General features: G+C 39.9%; 1 protein-coding gene across 6 annotated transcripts in view; it reads right to left on the reverse strand.

Moving 5' to 3' along the window:
* The window catches only part of LOC143210714 (uncharacterized), an 88,725-nt gene extending 84,096 nt beyond the window's left edge, over positions 1-4,629 (reverse strand). For 5 of the 6 annotated variants that reach the window (XM_076427842.1, XM_076427841.1, XM_076427840.1 and 2 more), the window contains exon 1: positions 4,152-4,629. The gene's annotated coding sequence lies outside the window, so the exon portion shown is untranslated. The remainder of the gene's footprint in view (positions 1-4,151) is intronic. The other variant, XM_076427835.1, reaches the window with a different exon arrangement.
* Between the last annotated feature and the right edge of the window lie 1,371 nt (positions 4,630-6,000).

Here is a 6,000-nt window from a genome sequence, read left to right on the forward strand (position 1 = left end):
ATTGTTAAGAATTTACGATGTTTGTTTGTTCGATCCGGGGGCCATCCGTGTCCTCGTTCGGAACCGCAACGGGTCGAGGAAATTTCTTAACCTCGGAATCTTAACCATTCGTGCAAACTAATTGACCGAGCCCCGAGACACGCTAGCTCGCGCGCGCGCTCCTTTCTCAGCCACGCTCGATCACGAAAGCATTTTTTCTTTCTGTTCGTTCTTTTTATAAAGTTACAAGCTGGGCAAATTGGACGAATCGAGGACGCTGTTCGCGAGCCTTGAGGCTGGCTCAAATTGTAAATAGGAAATAACCACGGTGATAGATCGTTTACAACCCCCGCCGGCGTACTCGAGTTTCTCGGAATGTCTAATTGAAACGGAATAACTCCTCAGAAATTGGTTCAAGCGACTTGAACTTTTCCGAGACGTTAGAAAAATTAGTTTACCAGCGTCAAAGAATTTTTACATCTTTCTTATTTGTGCCTGTAATGCAAAGCTGCGAAAAATATTTCTACCATTAGTTTCGAAAGGCAGAACATTTTATAAAATTTCCGTCTCCATTGTATTTCCTTCCTTGAACAGTCATCGCAGGAATTAACCCTCGAAATACCAGTTATGACGGCATTTCGCATTCCTTTCAATAGCTTGGACTGCTAGCTGTGCATATTAATTATCGCGTTGTTGGAAGGATATATGAAAATGCTTGGCAAGTACATATAAAGGGCTATGATTGTACGTTACCTCAATTTCGCGATGCATGCGACGTGACTAAAATTGTAACAGCGTCACTTATTTTTATCGGGGTTAGTAGATTAATTTGGTCGCCGCATGTGAAATTTTAGCGAGAAGCAAAAGTCTGTGGAAAAGGGAGAACATACAAATCCTCGTACATATATGGACTGTGAATACGTTGTTTAAACTGAAAAAGGTGAGCGTTTTCTCGTCGTTGTTTTTGCTCGAGGCATCATTAAACTAAACACAACCTGAGGACGTTCTGAAGTCCAGTTTTCTCATCTTTCTAAAGAATTACTTACAAAAATGAAGTAAACACATTTGCGTTTGCAATGAATTTCTTTCGTAATTTTGGCTGTGCTTTTTGTGCTTGGAAAGGATTGAAACGGTAAAAAGAACTCGCGTTCCGCGCAGGATGTTACAACTTCCTCTACAAGAACCTTTTTCTACTTCATTTCCCTCGTCCCCTAGCACTGTCGGCGACAGTAAAGCTTATTTATGGAGTTTAAAGAGCTGTTCCGAAGCAACAAATCAGTTACTCATTTTACGGTGGAAAAATCACCGAGAGCTGAACGAAAAGACTTTATTAAAAAATGTAAAACAAACATGATCGGAATCCACATTCTACAGAGTCAGAAAACAGTATTCCTTTTAAATATACAATCGGAAATCGGGGCTCAATCTATTGTAGATTGACGTCGCTTTCAATGTTAACTTTTACTACAACTGCCGAGATATTCGATCGCGAACGCGACTGTCTATCTTCAGTCCCGTTTTCCAGTTTCATTTCCTTCCCTGTCAATGCAGAGATCTGTTAGGATTTATCTGCGATGACAGAACAACACAAAGTGCGCGAAACCATCTTTACAGTTTCAGCAAAAAATTCCATAACTTCAACGTTATTGCATGAACAAATACATTCAACAATTTCGCACGATACAAGTTACACACGATTTCGAAGAGAAAGGGAAAGGAAAAAAATGATCAAAGCAGATAAACATATTTGGTATTAATAGCAGCATACAATCATGTGTAACTACGGATGAATATGCATGGATGAGGGAGAGTGTGAGATAATAAGGCTATTATTGTAAACGGAAATCGTTTCACATGGCTAGAAGACTGACAAACAAACTGTCTATCTATTCCGATATCAATAATATTCGAATGGAAAACTTTAAATCATTCATGTTTACCAATCTCGCATTTACAGTCTCAAATACGTTCAGATGAGGTGGTTTATTTCATTTCTGATACCTTTGCACTTTGCACCCACAATGATATTAAAACAAAATAATTTGCATCACGTAATAAGCACATTCCACAATTCTCCACAAGTTTACAACTTGAATGTAACACCAAAACAAATAATTATGTATTAGGTTGCCAACTAAATTCGCGACCTTTTGTTTCGCAATTCTTTTATTGTATCATTCAGTGACCATTCCATTTGAACATTTTGAACTGTATATCATTGGAGAGCTCGGAATTTTTCGATTAATTTGATATACAATACTCGTGCTTAAAACAAATATATAAATGATTTTGTTTGAGAAAATGTGGAGGTCGCGAACTTGGTTGCCAACCTAATACTATTTCGGTGAATAATCAGCGAACTTTCGACGAAATTCCAATCCGTAAAATAAATCGCAGTACAGGCGCGTAATAAAAATGATGTTCTAGTCCAGTCAACAATCAGCTACGAACCCACTTTTAAAACAGCAGCAGTGCTAAAACAAAAGCCCGGCGAAGTTTGGACGAGACGAGTAATGGCAGTGTTACCGCGAGCTCCGCACATTGCCAAGCAACGGTTAGGCGCATCGGTAACCTTCGGTATCGGTCGAAACTCGGTTCCGCGGGCAGCGAGCAGCTGTTCCGAAAGTGTGGACGGGTTTCGAGGCCGAGTCAGCCTCGATCGAAAGTAAGAGCAGGCCGCGTAACCGTAACCGGTATCGACGAGGCACACGGGCGGGCGTTATAATCGAGTCTGGGACTCGTTACGCCTTTGGCTAACCAGAAAACATCGAGACTTCGAACCAAACCAGCCCCACTACATCCTCGATCAAAAAAGAAAAAGCGAAAGGTCCTAAATCCTGATTGTACATACAGTCACTCTCTGTGAAAATCGTACAGCGGACATTTTAATGAAAATTGAGTTACCAACTTCTGGTTCAATACATTTTAATAACTCGTACAGAAACAAACATTCAAAATTGTACAAGCTGTGAAATAACGAAGCGTGATTACATAATGACTTGTGAAAATTAAAATAAAATGCTGGAGCATTGAATCCGACAGAGTTTAGTACGATTTTTATTCATTTTGGATCAAGAAGTGCTCTTACCAATGGAAACAGGATTTTATGTGGCACCACTTTCTTAAAATTCCTTTACAATAATTGTAAATTGCATAAACATCCGTAGTCTAATAATAACACTGCGAAGAACCAATTTTTTAATATCTGGCGGGATATCCCTCGTTATTTTGAACTTTTTGTAATCGTCGTGGCATTGATTTTGCTCATTTTTTTTTTTGAAAAATTTTGACAACGTTTATCCACGCGCTTCTCCTCATTATTTCTGCAATTTCTGAATTAGAATATTCACACTCTGCAATTGTTGTTTGCCACATAGTTCAATTATTTCCATGAAACTCACTTCACAACTGTACGCAAGTACCCGACACCAAACTGAAGCAATAAATTACAAACAATAGATCGCATCAACCACAAATGACACATTCATTCAAATAAACGCGGGAGATTCAAATACGTACGATTTCGAATATCAAGTTAATTACTTCTCCGCAGAAGAAAATAATTTCCATTTGCTTCTGTACGTAATATGCGAATATGTTAAACTACCAGTATCCACCATGCAGTATTCGAACGATCCAGATTCTCTATGGAAAATGACCCCACAAGTCGAATCTAAACGAAGACAAATCAAGAACGTCCTCATCCTAACAATTGTCCCTCATCCTAATGTCAATGTCAATTGTATTCCTTCTCACAAATTACATGTCAAATATATTACAACCAAGGGTAAACCATGTGGTCGCTAATAACCTCTCCACCAACGCGACCACGTTAGAAGAAACTACTAATAAATAAATAAGTCGTTGAATCAATGTCTGTCAAACTCCTCAGCCAGTTACTAAATAACTTATCTAAAACATCCGTCGATACAACGATTTTCACTTGACTGTAGCGACAAACTTGAAACCGAACTATTCCTACTGTATGCAGTCGGTAGAAGATAGTCCTAGGGAAAGGTCCTAACACAGTGGAAAGTCCAAATATGGTCCCACGGAAAATGTTGATGGAGCTTAGCGATGGAGTGTCCTGTTCCATGGAGACCTATAGAGAGTGGCCTAACCTAACGTTACCGGCGCATCGGTTCGCGTTCCGGTGGAGGTGTTTCACTCACCTGGCGGAACGTGTAGAGCCGGTCAGCTCCGGAAGTTGGACGGCGAGCCAGAGTCCACTTGTAAGCTTGTAAAATCCCGTGGTTTCTTCTTGAGGCCACTGCACGCACCGAAGGAGTAAGAAACACCGCCTAGAGCCGGTCGAGAGAGAAAGAAACGGCGACAGCAGCGGCAGCGGCGGCGGCGGCTGCTGCTGGTGAACAGAAATGGTGTCTGTTCTCTCTGGCTAGTCCCGTCCTCGTTCCTCCCGACGCGACGTATCAGTATGAACAGGCTGTGACTGGCTGACAAACGATGGGCAGTCGACGATCAACACGCACCGCAGTTAACCCGAGAGAGAATTCGAACAACGACGCGACAATCCGTTAAAAAATTATAGAACTGTACACCACCACGACGAACCAGCACGACGAGCACCGGCGACGATCCGCGTAGGCGCTGGGCGCGTACTGTGCCGAACGAATGAAAGCAGTATGGCGCCCGGCGGACAGCTTTCCTGCTGCGCGATCGCTCCTCTTTGTCCCCCTCCAAACGACACGATGCCCCCACTCCGAACACCGATTCTCCTCTTCCACCAGTCCTGTCTCTCTTTTATCCATGAACCGAGTTCATGTCCTCTCTCCTCCGCTTCTATAACTCTCCTATATGTCTCGCTCTTTTACTCGCTACCTCGCTGTCGCTCTTCGTCTCTCTACTTCTGCTCGGTTCCCACCGGCGTTACCTGCAGCGATGGTTACCGGTGCTGCAAGGGTTCGAACAATGATTACTAGAATGTGAATTTGATACATTTATGATAAAAATGGGTAGGTCTAATTTATTACAGTAAAAATATTTGAAGAATTTATACTGTATTATATTAGAGGATTGCGTAAGTTCGTGCCCGATTTGAAAATAAACTTCAATGGTTATATTTTAGAGAATACAACTTTATTAGTCAATTATACATACAGTCATCATTCTTTTCTAATTGTAGAAAATTTAACAATTTTTTAATTTTAATTTAACCAATTCTTAAACAAATCTTTAACCGATCTTTGAAATTTAACCATTGAATTTTATTTTCAAATCGGGCACGAACTTATGCAATCATCTGATATTTTCAACATATTCAGCAAGAAGTTAAATATTTATTTCATCCCAGCTTTTGTTGCAACTCGGGCAGAAAATTTTTATTTTGCATAATGATCCGTGGTCTAATGATTACATTGAATGCGGTTCTACTTGATTTTTTGCAGGATTCGAAGGATTGTACTATCATTAGTAGACTGCGGATCTTTATGCAAAATAAAAATGTTCTGCATTTATTGTGGGAAGCAGGAATAAAATACAAATTTATTTCACCCCTTAATGAATTAGTTACATTCAAAACAACATTACAGTATTCTTGAATTTTCCTGATCTTTTACTGTTTTATATTACACCCAACCAATTTCTTCATAAATGTATAAAGATATAAATGTACAATTGAGTGAAGCTGAATTACGTGACGTACGTTGAAATTTTCATGTGCAGTGAAGTCTTCTAAATACAATAAGTATAAATAATTGATCAGAAGCGTCTTCTTTAAAAGAGGACATATCGCAAGACTTGATTAACTTTAGATTGATTCTAAAACTTTATTCTCCGAGGCATTGTTGAAATATAATATTCATCAAGGTTCCAATAGCTGCAGGAAATCGATTGACTATTATTTTAATGTAGCGGACCTTGGCCACCCCTTCTTTCTTCTATTTCATGGGGGTTGTTTATCGCGTCAATATCGAGCGTATTTGCATTGCGGCGATTATGGGTTATTCATGTCGCGGATGAATTATGGATGAGTTTTAAATGATCACTAATACATTCTGTTTA

This window comes from Lasioglossum baleicum, chromosome 7 (assembly GCF_051020765.1).
Source record: "Lasioglossum baleicum chromosome 7, iyLasBale1, whole genome shotgun sequence".
In the NCBI taxonomy this organism is placed as follows: domain Eukaryota; kingdom Metazoa; phylum Arthropoda; class Insecta; order Hymenoptera; family Halictidae; genus Lasioglossum; species Lasioglossum baleicum.